Raw genomic sequence first — 15,722 nt, forward strand, 5'->3', positions numbered from 1 at the left:
GAAGCCTATTTACTAAAAATAAGTTTTTAATTTTCGTTTATTTCGAAGCTGCATCATTTAGGTATAACTTCTGTGTTCTAAGTATGACTGATTTCTGTGCGTTTTGTATTTTATTATCCATTTAAAAGCAGTAGTCAATATTAATACTATGTTTTTAATTCAAGATAGATACTCAAAGAAAAAATTTCTGTTAAAATTACAATACTGTACAGTAATGACATTTCCGGTAAAATATATGTTACCGTAGCAAGAGAATGTCGATTTTCACCGGTGAATGTCAATAAATGCATAGTCGCTTTGTTGAATGTCCGAAATATTTATTATATCCGATTTTATGTCAATTATTTCGTTGATATTATTATATCTATTCGATATTTTAATATCTGCTGAGAACACATTAGGAGAAACATCAGTGTTCGATGTACCCGTTAAATACATACTGGCTAGTGGCACTTGACCTTAAAACAATATTGATGTAGGGCCTACCGGGCAATGCCACTAAACCTTAAAAACCATCAGGTTGTACCGTCAGGTCATCATGTAGGGTATACCGGGCAATGGCACTTAACTAGAACTAGTATATATTTCGGACATTTACCAAAGCGATTATGTGATTGTCATTATTCACCGGTGAAAGTTAACAACCACTAAATATATATATATATATATAAAAATATGGGTTTATGAAACCAAAATGTACGATATTTTAATTATTTATTCGGTAATTTTTTTCGTCCATATGGTAACGGTTTACCGGAAATTCTGTTGTTTAAAACATAATACAAATGGTTATAGTTTTTATTACCAGACATTTAGCGAAAAATACAATAATGAAAAGTGAATTAAATCGAATAAATTGCTATGGTGCTATGCTCTAAGATAACATACTAAAATGAAAAAAAATTTACCATATTCACTAAATTTTATAACATATTATCAAATTATACTTCATGGTTAATTTCGCAAAAATCATTACGGTAAATTTTGTTTTATTCTGATAGCTATGATCATACTTTTTTCCTCACTGTTGTGGCCTTTACAGTAATAGAAAACGTCATTTTTTGTATAATATTTAATTAAATAATATTATACAAAATAAATTTTTAAACAAGCAATAAAAATAAAACGAAATTGTTAAAATATGAATTTTATTTTAAATAGGAAACAAGAAAATGCAAATCTCATAAAGTATATAAATAATGAACTAATGCTTAAACAATGAAATTTTCTAATATATTGTTATTGGATCAATAACATATTGAACAATTTCATACTCGTGTTATACCGGCTTCTATCCAATGCCTTTCATCGAAATTAACTTGAACTCCAACCTTAGGATATTTATTGTTAGGATATCGGATATCTATTGTTTAAAACTCTGGAAATAGAAGAATCATTTTCGATTGGACGGTGCCTGAAAAGAAACAAAATATACCATTACTGTTGTTTGAAGTTTGCATTTCAATAAAATTATTTGAAGTTATCGGCTAATCTTTTAAGTTTATTATTTGACAATATTTACGATAAGTCACACCTTTCAGAAGGATATTTTTTAATTTTTGAATAAATACCACCCTACCTTATTGAAAAGAAAAGCAGAAAATTAATTATTGTTTTTCGTATTTCTCTTAATGCTTTAACTTCACAGAGTCTTTAAAAATAAAGGAATTACTAAATATCTATGAATCACTAAATATCTAATGGATCATTAAACATCTATGAATCTCTAAATATCCATGAATCATTAGATATCTAATGAATCGCTAAATATCTATGAATTACTAAATATCTATATCTCACTAAATATCTATGAATCGCCAAATATCTAATGAATCATTAATTATCTATTAATCACTAATTGTTTAATGAATCACTAAATATCTATATTAGTTTGAAAGAGAAGTTCAAATTTTTCTATCTTTCAATTTGATTCAAATATTGTTAATAAGTAAATATTTTCATAAATAAATATTCTCAGTTAACTAAATTGCAATTGTTTTTTATTTAAGAAAAGATTTTAGTAAATAATTTATGTAATATATTATTTGTATCAAGTATTTTTTATGTAACGTACTTTTTATAAAATACAATTTCTTATTGAATTTTAAATAGTGAATTTGTATGTTTGGATCTTTTAACAAAAATAAAATGGCGTTTTAAAGTTCTTTTAAACTTGTCAGAAATCCTTTTTTTTGAATTTGCAGTAATGTATATACGACATTTTTATCATGCATTTTTTTCAAAATAAAGTGCATACTGATATCAAAAAGCGTTTTATGTATTTTCTTATTCCCACAAAATAAGAATAAAAAAAATTCTACTTCATTTTTAAGAAAAAAATATTTATTTTCTTAATTTAGTGCTTTTGTGATGCTTTTCAACCGCTGGATTTGCTCAAACTAATTTGATTAAGCTATTTAGGCTTAGGTCTTTATAATATTTAAAGAAGAATCCCTCTTTATTAATTTTGATAAAGTTTTGGAAGTGCAATCTACTTACGTTGTTATTTACTTCTTCAAGAGAGTGTATCCGACAGCAGCAGGAACAGCAGCAACGGCAACTGGAGCAGGAACATATTGAACGTAACTACTGGATGCAGCAGGAGCGTAGGCGTAAGCATAGGGAACACCAAGACTGTAGGATGCAGTAGGAGTAGAATATCCAACTGGAATAATTGGACCCAATTGGGCTGTTGCCAAAGCCAAAGCGCAGATGAAAACGATTGCACTCTGAAAGACAAATAATTCATGTATTTTTTTGAAACATAAAAAAAAATTATTTAAATTTGTTGCGTAGGCAACGTAATATGAGCATAAACAGTTAATCAATCATTGTAAATATCTATGAATCACTAAATATCTAATGAACCACTAAATAGCTATGAATAACTGAACATCTATGAATCACCAAATATCTATAAATCCATATATATCAACGACTCACTAAATATCCAATGAATCACTAAATATCTTTGAATCACTAAATATCTATGAATCCCTAAAGATCTATGAATCACTAAATATCTAATGAATCACTAAATATCTAATGAATCACTAAATATGTATATAAGCTTTAAAGAAAAAAGTTCACATTTTTTTTATCCTTTAATTTGATTCAAATACTGGTTCAAAGTCATATTACCTAGCTTACTATAAAATCAGTGTGGTGAAAAACTAAATGTAAATGTATATTATACAAAATAAATTATCTTCGAGCATTAATTTTGTTAAATTCCATTTGCCCCTTAGTCTAATTACAGAAATTAGCAATACTTTTTTTCTCAATTTGCTTTCAAGTCTTTCAATGTTGAATCTTGTAATCGAAGTTTCCATCCCCTTTCAACCAAACCTTTGTTCAACCTTATCACCAAAGGATAATCATGAAAAGAATTATTAAGAAACACGGATTTATGCTTTGGTTTAGTCTGCCAAATTTCTTCCTTTCTTACTGATGTTGAGTTGTGAATTGTAATTATTAAGAAAATTTTAAATAATCACCATCATCATTTAACTTTTTTTATCATCTTTGGCAGTAATTTTGATTAAAAATTTAATTGAAAATATACAGTGTGTTCAATTCAATTTAAACTTACTCCCTTGAGTTAACTTTTTAAAAATTTAATTCTTAAATATTTCTGAAACACGTTAATTTCGTTTTGAAGGGAGACATTCTAAAATCTACTTTTAGAAAACGGAGTTAGTGGTTCTCGAAATTAAATATTTTTTGTTTGAAGGTTTATGAGGGTGAAAAGACATTGGCGAAAGCTGACCGAGCTCTGTTTTCGATGACTATGTAAGTTTCAGTTATTTCATGATCGCCATAAGCCGGTTTTTTCGTCCTATTACCGCCACAGAGAACTTAACATCTATCAAAGTTTCAACCGCTACACTTCCAACCTCAAACTTCAACTGGAGTTTTGTAAATGAACTGTTAGAATTTTCATACAAAAATTATAATAAAATAACTTGCAGCTGTCTGTCTATCCAATTAATCGTAAAGTTTACTGTTAGGAACACTTCTTTACCTTTACGGTTTTTAAACAGTTTCCAACTGGTATAATTAAAAAACCCTGAATACAAAACTATACTCTTCTGTTACCATTTACAATTAGCATAGTGTAAAAATCGTAAAAATGAAATTAAACTGAGCATTGAAGCTAGATTGTGCTAGGCTTTTTGTTGGGAAATGGACTGAGTTATGATGTAGCTGAGTTGCATTTTGTCAGGTTATCCATGAAACGTTGCTTAATTAGTTTATCTAGTAGTGCCATCTTTCGAGAAAAAGGGGAAATTCAAAACTTTTTGTGGTCACCAATTGAAATGTGCAGGATATTGGAAGCTCCTCATGTCTTTAAAAAATTGAAAAAATATAGTAGCTTCAACACTTTTATTCGAACCCCCGTTAAACCGGTCACGAGATTCTCAGAATAGCCGTAATAGAAATTAAATAGGTATTTGGTTAATGACAAAATAAGGTGACAACAATATGATAAGCAATAAGTGATTTAAGGTATAAAAAAAAAGAGCTTGAATTTCATAGTTAACTTTTATTAAGCGAAAAAGAATAGAATTTCATTTCGTTTCAAACTAATTTCTTTGCATTAAAGAAAACCTTTTAGTAGTAATACCTTTAATAAATTCAGTTAGGTCATAAATAACTACAAAAAATAAAGAGGTTTTTAAATTGGCATATAGTTATTTATCTTAAAGTGATTTTTATAAAATAGATAATATTACGCTTATATATATGACTCACTTTTATATGTTGATTTTTATAAAAAGTTAGATTTTTTATCGTCTTGAAAAAAAACTTTAAAACTTATTTGTAAAATTCAATATTAATTTGTAATTCTTTAAATTAACACTAATGTGAGTTTGATTTATATTATATAAGATTGAAAAAGAGGTAATACATTCAATAATATTCAAACTCGAATGAGAGAGTATAGAATGTAGAATGTTATACTTACGATGGATTTCATTGTCAATAAAAAGTTCTTTGAGAACAAATTTCAGAGAGTAAGAAACAGATTGTATTTAGCAGATGAACTCTTGATCTGTAGAGCGGAATTTCATTCTTTTATAGTTTTCCCAAAACTCTTTCAAGAAAAGAACAAAAAAATTACAAAAAATCATCTAAGGGTGAGCTTATGACCTCAAGGCAGCAAGTTGTGATTGTTGCCAAATAAGAATGACAAAAGATGTGAAAAAAACGGCACTTTGATGTATAAAGAACTCTTTATAAATTCCAATAATGTCACCTTTAATCTTCATTATCATTCCCACAACATGGGACGATGGTTAGTTGTTTTACTTCATATTCATTTATTTATTGGGTGCACACGTGAAGGAATATGAGAAGATTTTCACGAATTTCGAATAAAAAAATATCCATCGGCGCTTCTGTGTCGCGACAGAATGGGGTTAGGTAAACTGTCGCAAAATGAGTCAATAGTTGGACATTTCAAGGTTTAGGAATGCAATACATCAAAACATGCTAACTAGGTGTTATAAATCATGAAGCATAAACACCTTTCAAAAAACGCGTCGATTTTTTTAAAATCAAACATTTCATTGTAAGAAGGAGCAACATGGCAATAAAATGTGTGTACTATATTACAAACATAATTGAAGTTTTTGCAAATGAAATTTTAAAGCTTTAATTAACATATTAGCTTTAAAAATTATAAAGCTTTCTTTCAATTAAAATTAATTAACTTATGACTTTTATAAAAATTCAATACTAAGTAATGAATGTACGAATTATGTTTCAACGTGTTCATACTCGTAAATAAAACTTAAAAGGAGAGCATAAAGTATATTAAAGGAAGAAAATCCTTTATTTTAACTACATTTTCATTAAGAAAGAATGAAAACGCTTGGGTATTTTAAGCAAACATAAAAAATAGTTTCTAAAAGAGTAACATATATACACTGTAAAAAATTCCGGATCAAATTACGGTAAAAAATACGTCTATTTTTACCGGAATATGTTAAAGAACAAAAAATCTGATGTAACGTAATTTTTGCAGAAAAAATTACCGCGATCTCACTGAATTCCTCAAATTAATAAAATATTACTGCAAAAAACAAGTTATAATATTTCGCTGTAAAAATGGATTTTCATATAATTTTGATTACAAAACCAAAACGTATGATCATATGATATTTAAACCATTCATCTGATAATTTTCCGTTTGTATCGCGACTGTTTAAAGAAATGTCTAGTTTTTTATATTATAGTTCTTATTGCCACACATTTAGTAAAAACAAACGCTGAAATAATTTATTCGAATAAATGATTTTTAGGACATGCTGTAAAGTAACAAGATTAAATTGCCAAATTTTTACATATTTACTACTGAACAGCATGGCAATAAAACTGTATTTATTGTTAATTTTACCAAAAGTCAATTTTACAAAGCACTACGGTAAGAATTGCTGTGTTTTTTCTTATTCCCATAGAGACAGAAGCACAATTAATTTTATCATATACTGAAAGATTTGAAAGTATTTTTTCTCTATATGCAAAATTCATTAATAATAAAATTAAAATGTTTATCCATAGCATATTTCATAAAATTAATTAGAAATTATGTGAACTTTACGATTTAGTTTTGAAATTGCACAGATTTCAACTCGTTTATACTTTTTTTCAGAATAAAGCTTTTAAATGTTCCTCTTATTTATCATTTTTTTCTTAAAAATACTAAAATGTAAATATAAAAATTAATTGCTAAGGCATTTTTGTTAAACATTGTATACTGTAGAAAATTATTTTTTCTCTTGTTTACTTCGTTACCAATTTTCAGTGCACCATGTTTGAATTAATGTATGTATGAATCTTAGAGTAAATCAAAATTCATAACATTTGATCTCTTACCGAATTTCAATTCATCAATCCAAATTTCAGAAATAATCCTTGATCTTGCTTATGAGGTAAATATTTTTTAATGTATGGAGTATGAATATGTAGATCAGTGATTCTCAACCTTTTTTTTTTGTTTCGGCACACTTTTAATGATTTCGAAATTTGACGGTACACAGCGAAAAAAATTAGATTAAAAAGTGTTTAATTACCTATTTTACGCTGTGTTGAATAGTTTGTGATAATAATTTTGAATGTGAAATAAAATAATGTGTACTACAAAAACACACTTATTAAGGTATTAATTATATCTTTCGATCAATTTTTTATTAGTTAGTAACAGTTATTTATTTTTTTGCTAGTTAATAATTGTTAACTTGTTTTCTATAGTTATTAACAGTTAGATTTCTTTTACATTAACTGTTATTGTTTTGTGATTTCTTGTTAACTAGTTTTTTTGCTAATTATTAATTGTTAGCTTAATTTTTGCTAGTTATCCTTTGTTAATTTATTTTTTATATATTTGTTTTTTTAGTTATCCTTTGTTAATTTGTTTATTAATTGCATAGCTTACTTTAATAATTAGCTCTTACAACATTTTTTAAAATTGTGTGTCATATACAATTTAAACACTTCCATCTTATTTTAAGATTGTCAGAGACAAGACAATCGCCGACAAAGATGTTCACGCGGTTAAAGCGTGGAAAAATTTTAAAAAGTATAGATATATATATAATATTATATATACTTTTCTTTAATTTAAACTTTACTCATAATAGAAAAAGCATTATAATTTTTATTGTATCATTTCTAATATTTGGCGGCACATTTTAAGAATTTAGCGTCACACAAAAGTGCCGTGGCACATTGGTTGAGGATCACTGATGTAGATATGATGTAGATTAGAGCAAGTCAAAATTCAAAATATTTGATCTTTCACCTAGTTTCAATTCAAATTTCAGAAATAATCTTTGCAGTTGTTTAAGAAGTAAATATTTCTTTTTCGAGATTTAGTCGGTCGACTCATCAGTAACATATTTCTAAACTGGTCTTTTTTTAGCGCTATCGAAAACTATACTCGAAATTAAAACATTATAGTGCAATTAAAATGACATTACCTTAAAAACATTAGATATTTTTACCCTTGCACGTCCAGATGAGCGTTTAAATGTAACCAGGATTAAATGTACCGATTAAGCACTTCTTAAATTTTAATGCAAATCAACAAAACACTAGATGGGGCAGAGTAGCTACACCAAACGGGAGGCAAAACATTGACTTTTGACATAATTCTTACTGAATTTAATTAAATAAGAATTTTAAAGCAAAATAAGCTACTTTTCCTTATTTTCTTATTCATGCTTATTTTTAATTAAAATTAAGTTTTACCCAGTTGTAGAGCATAAGAAATTAATTGATTGTTAAAGTTGAAGTTGTAATAAGGCATTTATTTTATAATTTCATTTTATTATATCATATTAATATCATTTTATCATTTTCACAAAAAGAAAGGCATATATTTGAACATAATAATTCATTCTAAACTGAGAAAAAGATTGGTCCGAACAACCATAATATGCTAAAGTTTACCGTGTTTCCATCAAAAAGCTAGGTAACTTTTACTGACTCGCTTTGGTAATGATTTTGATTAAATTTACAATAAGATATAGTGTTACAATATGTAATAAAATTCGGTAAATGTTGCAAAATATGGTAATTTTATTATGATACATTAGAGCAGGGCATGAAAAACCATTTATTCGAATAAATTTATTTTTCAGGTTTGCATTTTTACTAAATGTGTGGTAAAATAAGAACCAGTAAACCGTTGTCATATGAACGGAAAAAAATAGCAAATGGAATGGTTTAAATGCCGTGGTTTCAAAAACAGAATTGCAGATGTTTTTTTCTACCAGAAATGTCATTACTATACAGTAAGATAATTTTTTCTTCGCGTAATAAGTCTTCTTTTTTATTAATTATGCGCTGCATTTACTCCATCTATGATTATTCATGATTAATACTTTCTAGTTATTAAGCCTTAATACTTTGATTTATATTCAAAATCGAAGTGTTAACGTAGATATATAATGTAATTAATATGCGTTCGAAAAAGATTTATATTTTTTTCTATTTATTTATTTATTTTGTAATCTAACATACCCGAGAGGACATGTTAGCCTACAGAAAACAAAATTTTGAACAAGAGGGCAAACTTTTGAAATAAGAGAGGAATGAACTAGCCCAGGGATGGCGCACCAATGGCACGAGTGCCATTTATGACACGAGATACAATATTTTGGGCACGCCACCCATCACAAAGTTCACTATGAAGCATGTTAACAATTAAATTAAAATTCAAAAACAAACTATTGACAAAAAAATTAACAATTAATGCCAAAAAAAACAATTAATAACCATAAAAAACAAGCTAACAATAAATAACTAGGAAAAAAATTAACAGTCCAGGTTAAACTAACATACAATCTAATGTAAGTTGTGTGTCATCTGATTTGCAACAACAGAAGTCACGCTGATGTTACTTTAAATTGAATTAAGAGTATAACTGAGATATTGCAAAATGTTTTTTTTCCATAGTATATAAAGAGTTTTGAGTTGATAGTATTCAGTATTATTACTTTCCCACACAAAGTCACTATCACAAAGTCAAAATTATTTGATGGCACGTCTATGACCACATTAAACAATTTCTTAGAAAAAATGGCACGTTGGTGCAAAAAGGTTCGCCACCCCTGAACTAGCCCTTCTTTTTTCTCTTTAACCCTGATTGTACTCAGAACGGTGCAAAATAAACTATCGCAGGTCCTGTAAGTTATCCCATAACAATGGAATAAATTTTCTCAAGTGTATATTTTGTTCAAATTATATAAAAAAAAGGGAAATTATGCCATGAAAAACATGTTATGAAAATGATTGACGATTGGAAATACACCTTCAAACAGCTTACTTCATTTTACATTGGTTCTATACTGATACAATCGCCGGCCATGTGTCCAAGCGGTTAGCTTGCCTGACTGCGATGCCAATGGATTCGGGTTTGAATCCCGCTCAGGGCATGAATGTTTCTCTCTGTGCTGTCCACTGTTATGTGAACGTGGCCCACCCTATGAACGGGTACCTGTGACGTTGGTAATGCTGTTCGTCTCCTTGACTAAGGTTCACAGGTGCCCAAAAGGTAACGTTAAAGAACAATACTTCTGGCATCACATCCAAGGCAAGTGACAGAGAGTTCAACGTTTACCGTAAAGAAAATAAAAAATAATGATACAATCGAGGTATTTTAAATTTTAAAAGGGAATGATTATTTAAAGCATTGAAATTAAATTAAATGTATTTAGTTTCTTAAATTATCTGTACATAAAACTACGACCTTTAATCTGAAACCTATTGAACATTTCCTGTTTTATAATAGTTATAATATTATTTCGACAGTTGTATCAGGTAATATTATCTTAAAGTTCATTATAATATAATTTTTGTTAAAGCCTATCAATCCTTATCTTGTAGAACCATACTAAAAAGAAACTAATCGATTAACTTAATATAATTTTTGTAATTTATTAATATAATTTTTGTTTAAACTAAATTCCTATTTATCCATCTTCATTTTATAAAGAACATAAATATGTTGAAAAGATACTAGATGATGAATGTTTTATGCATTATACTTTTAAAGTAAGCCAAATCCAAACCAATTCTATTTTTAATTTGTAAAAAGTTTTAAAAAGACATACTAAATATAATAAAAGTTTGTTTCTTTTTTTAGTTTTTTTTTTTCGTTAATAAAAAAAAAATCGTTTTTTTTGGGGGGGGAGGATTGTTTATTTTCCTATTTTACCTGTTTAAAGTTACGCATTTGGCCTGCTTAAAAAAATGATTATAAACTCTAAAAAATAATTCAATTTAAAAAAAAATTTCAAAAAATACATTTTTTTGAAAAGAGAATAGTTGGAAATTTGTCCTATTATAAGGTATAAGATCGTATGTGGAACTACGGAATCACAATTCACGTTCAAACATTAAACGATACAATTTTACGAACTTATAGTATATCCCTTTATAATCCAGTGCAAAAACAGCACAACTGGATATTTCTCCATTCGTAAACTAAACCTAAAACATTATGTACAGAAAATGCTTAAGTCATAGTAAGAATAATAGCTGGTGCTTGAAAACGGTAGTATCTTTGGGTATCTGATCAAATATGGTAGAGGGAACACTTTTAGCTCATTTCTAAAGAGATACAAAAAGCAACTTTGTATAGCGCATTTCGTTCTAGTGTGACTACACCGTAGACAATATTAATACTTTGACTTTACACTGTAAAAAATTTCGAGCTATGCGGCACCAAATATTGGTATTCATTTGCTGGCTACATTAAGTCGTGCTCAGTTTTACTATATATTGGTGCTTTCAGTAGTTCCAAACAACGAGAGAAGGTTGCACCAAAAATCGGAATTTTGAAAGAGCTTAAAAGCGGCGAAAGGTTGCACCAAAAATAAGTGTTTTGAAGGGAACTAAAAACGGAGGGAGGTTGCACCATGATTTGGTATTTTTGAAGGGAACTAAAAGCGAGGAAGGTTGCACCATTATTAAATATTTTTAAAGCGCCGAAAAGCAGATAAAGTTAGCATCATTAATAAATATTTATTGAAAGAAGAGAAGATAATTTAAGAAGATAATTGTATTATTTAATATATATATATATTAAATAATACATCTAAAATAAAAATAGCTTTTTGAATTTTAATATTTTAAAATAATTAAATTATAATTTGATTTAAATTATCTTCTCTCTTTTTTATAAATATTTATTAATGATGCTAACTTTATCTGCTTTTTGGCGCTTTAAAAATATTTTCGTTCATATAAAAACTTTTTCTTTCTTCAAATTGATATATGTAAAATTTGAATCATTTTTTACATTTCATTTAAAGCACGAACAGATGCTATAGAGTTAATACCGCATGTAAATAAAAAGAATTTTAATTTTAGGCTGAATCAAATTCTTATTACTATGTATTTTGAAATTATTTCATTATTTAAAAATGAAAATATATTACTTTCACAAGTAAACATTTATATAAAAAAGTAGACGAATATTGTATTAGTCAACCCCAATCTCTAATTAAGGAAACATTCCAATATTAATTACATTGGCGTATGGAAACATTAAATTTGAAGTAAGTTAAGAAATGTAAAAATAATGAAATAACTTGGAAATAATAACAAAAAATATACAGATCAATATTTAAACATAATTTATACATTTGCAATCACTTTGATATTTGTATACATAGACAGAATGTAATAATTTTTAAGCAAAATCTTAAAATTTAAATATATTATACTTTTTATACATATCACAGCATTCATTAAAAAAATATATAAAATATTCACTCAGAAATATGATCGATAGTATGTTTTTGTTACTAAGAGAGTGCATTCAATTCAAATTTATTTTAAATTTACAGTAATTTGAAATAAAAATTATGTTATGCCTCAATGTTTAGAGTTTTGAAATTTGGGATCATCTGAAAATAATTTTCTATTTTTTAATAAGATACTAAATTTCTTGATATATTCTGCCTCATCTGAATTAAAATCTACAATATAGCTAAATTACTTTTTTGCAAGCATAATTTACTACTTGATAAAAAGAGTAAAATTTCCCACAGTTTTGAAAAAAATACTGCAATTTTTTTTTTATAAATTAGTAAATGATGGTGAGTATTTGAGAAAATACAATATTTTTATTACATATTCATTATTATAGATTTTTTGGTGCTATTACTTTAACTATATCACATTTTTTAGTTGATTATAAAAAACACAACAAGTTTTAAAAAGATTACACACAAATAAAATTTTGGAGCCTATTTACAAAAGAATAATTGTTTTTCCAAGCACAGGTTCTTCATTCTCAAAACTTGAAACTATACACATTCCTTGTTTGTAAGCTGTTCTTGAAACTAGCCCTTTTCAAGTGAGAAAAAACTGTTTATAACCTTCTGGAATTCTGGTGATTTTGGCAGAATAAATATTTTTATCAATTGGTTCGGCACTGGGTATAACAATATTTTTTCCTGTGTCTCTTTCTCAATTAAAATCATTGAAGCTGTTGGTATCTTTATGCTAATGAAAGAAGATTAAAAATAATGTAATTTATGCTAATAAAATGTACAGAAGAAAAAAATTTGAATCCTTGCTTTTTTAAAACATAGAAAGATAAATCAAAGCAAGTCATATTTCAATTATTAATTTCAAAATACAATATAAAGAAAATTGAGAAATTGTAGTTCTCATGTAAAAAAAATTTCAAACATTTCACTACCTTAAAAATTTAAAATTTCGAGACCAACTATTTATACAGGGGAGGGGGATTTTCATCTTATTATTATTACTATTTTAAAATATTATTATTATTATTTTTGTTAAAATGCGCTAAAACACCAAAATAGAATTTCTCCACTTGAGAAATTGGGAATTGAATTTTATGCAGAGCGGCACAGTAAGAAATTTGCTGAAGGAACTGTTAACAGTTAAAATAATAAATGAACAAATTGATCATCACTTGTATAGATAAAAGAGTTCGTGTTGAGTCTATGAGGGTGGAATCGGCTGATGATTAACACACAAGCAGTAGTCATGTGGATAGTATTAAAACTCCACATGTATACTGTTTGTGAGGATTGCCTTTTTAACTAAAGGTCTTTTGTTTCATAGAAGCACATATATTTCAGAATAAAGAAATTTCACTTTTATAATTAAAATGAAACTTTTCAAAAAAAAATTATTTAAAAAAACAAAAACAACTGTAAATATTATAAAGAATACATATGACATTTTTGAGGATCAATGAAAACGTTCAATTTCATGGTTATATTATCCTTACCCTCACCCTCAAAACACAAATGTGGGCTAAATTAATATATTTAATGCAACAAAAATAAAATAAATAAGTAAAAATAAAAAAAACATAGAAAAATAAGTATCTAAAGCAGAGTATCTATGAGTATCAAAGTATTTTTTTATATGTATTTAATAAAAAAGATATATTTATTATCTTTTTAAATACAATACTTTGTTTCATTGAAAAAATTTTTCTCTTAGTTAAAAAATATTAATAATAAAATACATTTCAAGAAAAAATTATAATAAGAAATCAGTTAATTTCTAAATGTTCTAAAACAAATCTTATTCTTGCCGGTGTTTTGTTCTAAATTTCAGTAAGGTATTCTTGGCGAATTGAAAAGAAATATCGCTTTGTTTTCTTTAACGCCAATATTACCCACTATGTTTTTCTCTTACCTCATGCTCTCAGAGAACGCAAAGAGAAATCTAGTTTCCATGACAACGGTTAGTATAATTTGAGGTGAATAATTCGCATTGAAAATTTTACAACAGAAGCACTTTAGAATGTATCAACCAAAATTCGTGTAATTATGTGACATTACAAACGAAAATGAGCAAAATAGAACATGAAAATCAAAACAAAAGCAGAGATATTGATAAAAAGTTTTAATCCTAACTGAAAGCACATACGAGGTTTTTTGTTCGGTAGAATGAAATAAAAACACGAACCTAGAAAATTTTCACCGGCAGTGAATTTGGCGGAAAGCTATGCTCCTTTAGCCAAATAAACTGTAAATGCACTTTCTGTGCACATAAAATCGTTATATCTCCGTATTTACTGAAAAAGAGCTAATATAGATTTTAAAATATTTAATTATTCACACAACGAAACAGTTTCCTATCAGAAATTTGAAGCTAACACTTTCAGCACAGACAACAAAATTTTTAAAGTTGATATTAAAGAAATAAACTGCAATTAATGCAAATAATTAAGAAAAGTTTACTTGCCTTCAAAAGAAATTGACAATTTCAAAGACAACTTGCATGAGATGATATCGAGATTCAACAACAAAATCGTCCATCTTGTCAACAACTACGTAATAAGCCATCGGTCACGTGCCTGTCATAGTACGAAAGTTTGGTGCAATCGATTGCGCCATAAACGCATTTCTTGATCATATTTTCCAATTTATGGTGCAACCTAGATAAAATAATTTTTGATTTATCCTACTTATGGTGCAATTAGCAAACTTTGCACCAAGTATTGGATAAACATTAACCGAGATTTTTTACAGTGTACAAATAAGCCACATTTTCCAAGGTTTAAACTATCTCCGACTATCGCAGCAGAAATATGCTACATTTAACTAACTGGACAAAAGGATGCAAGCGCTTGAATGAAAAAAATATTAAAATTGATCATCAGATCAGATGGATTCATTTCTTACTGCATGACATTGCTGAGCCACACACTGCTCAAATGATTGAAGCGAAATTTCAGAAATTTGATTTGAAACTTCTTCTTCATCCACTATACTCAGCAGACTTAGCCCCTACTTTTTCTTCTTTTTAAATATATTGACAATTTTTAATCGTAAAACAATTAAATTTCTACAAGGCCTTAAAACTTGCCTTCCAGAAATGTTTTGACTCATACCCATTAGTGTTTTATAACAACAGCCCTTAATAACTTCCCTCTTAAATAGCAAAAGTGTATCGATAATATGAGTGCATAAATAAAGTAATTTCTTACAGTTATAAGTAGTTAACTGTTCCTGTTTTTTTTAAAATTTTATTCTTATCAATCTAATATAAATTACAGAACTGTCCACAATATTGTAATGAATATTGGTTTTTCCAATGCTTTTACAAGGTCGTATCGAGCTCGCTTTTGATTTTTTAAACATATTTTAACGTTTTTTTTTTCTGTTTTATAGCCATTTCATTACTTGATTTGGCCCTTTTCTCCTTGTACTAAG

The 15,722-nt window shown here is 27.4% G+C and overlaps 1 long non-coding RNA gene across 1 annotated transcript; it reads right to left on the reverse strand.

The window, feature by feature from the left end:
* Positions 1 to 1,131: 1,131 nt before the first annotated feature.
* LOC147816362 (uncharacterized) lies at positions 1,132 to 5,118 on the reverse strand. Its single transcript, XR_015433876.1, has 3 exons — positions 4,970 to 5,118; positions 2,500 to 2,729; positions 1,132 to 1,414 (listed from the first exon to the last, which is right to left on the reverse strand). It is a non-coding gene; the product is annotated as an uncharacterized LOC147816362 (long non-coding RNA).
* Between the last annotated feature and the right edge of the window lie 10,604 nt (positions 5,119 to 15,722).

The sequence above is a fragment of the Parasteatoda tepidariorum genome, chromosome 1, assembly GCF_982258835.1.
Source record: "Parasteatoda tepidariorum strain Cologne lab strain chromosome 1, Ptep-v5.0, whole genome shotgun sequence".
Classification (NCBI taxonomy): domain Eukaryota; kingdom Metazoa; phylum Arthropoda; class Arachnida; order Araneae; family Theridiidae; genus Parasteatoda; species Parasteatoda tepidariorum.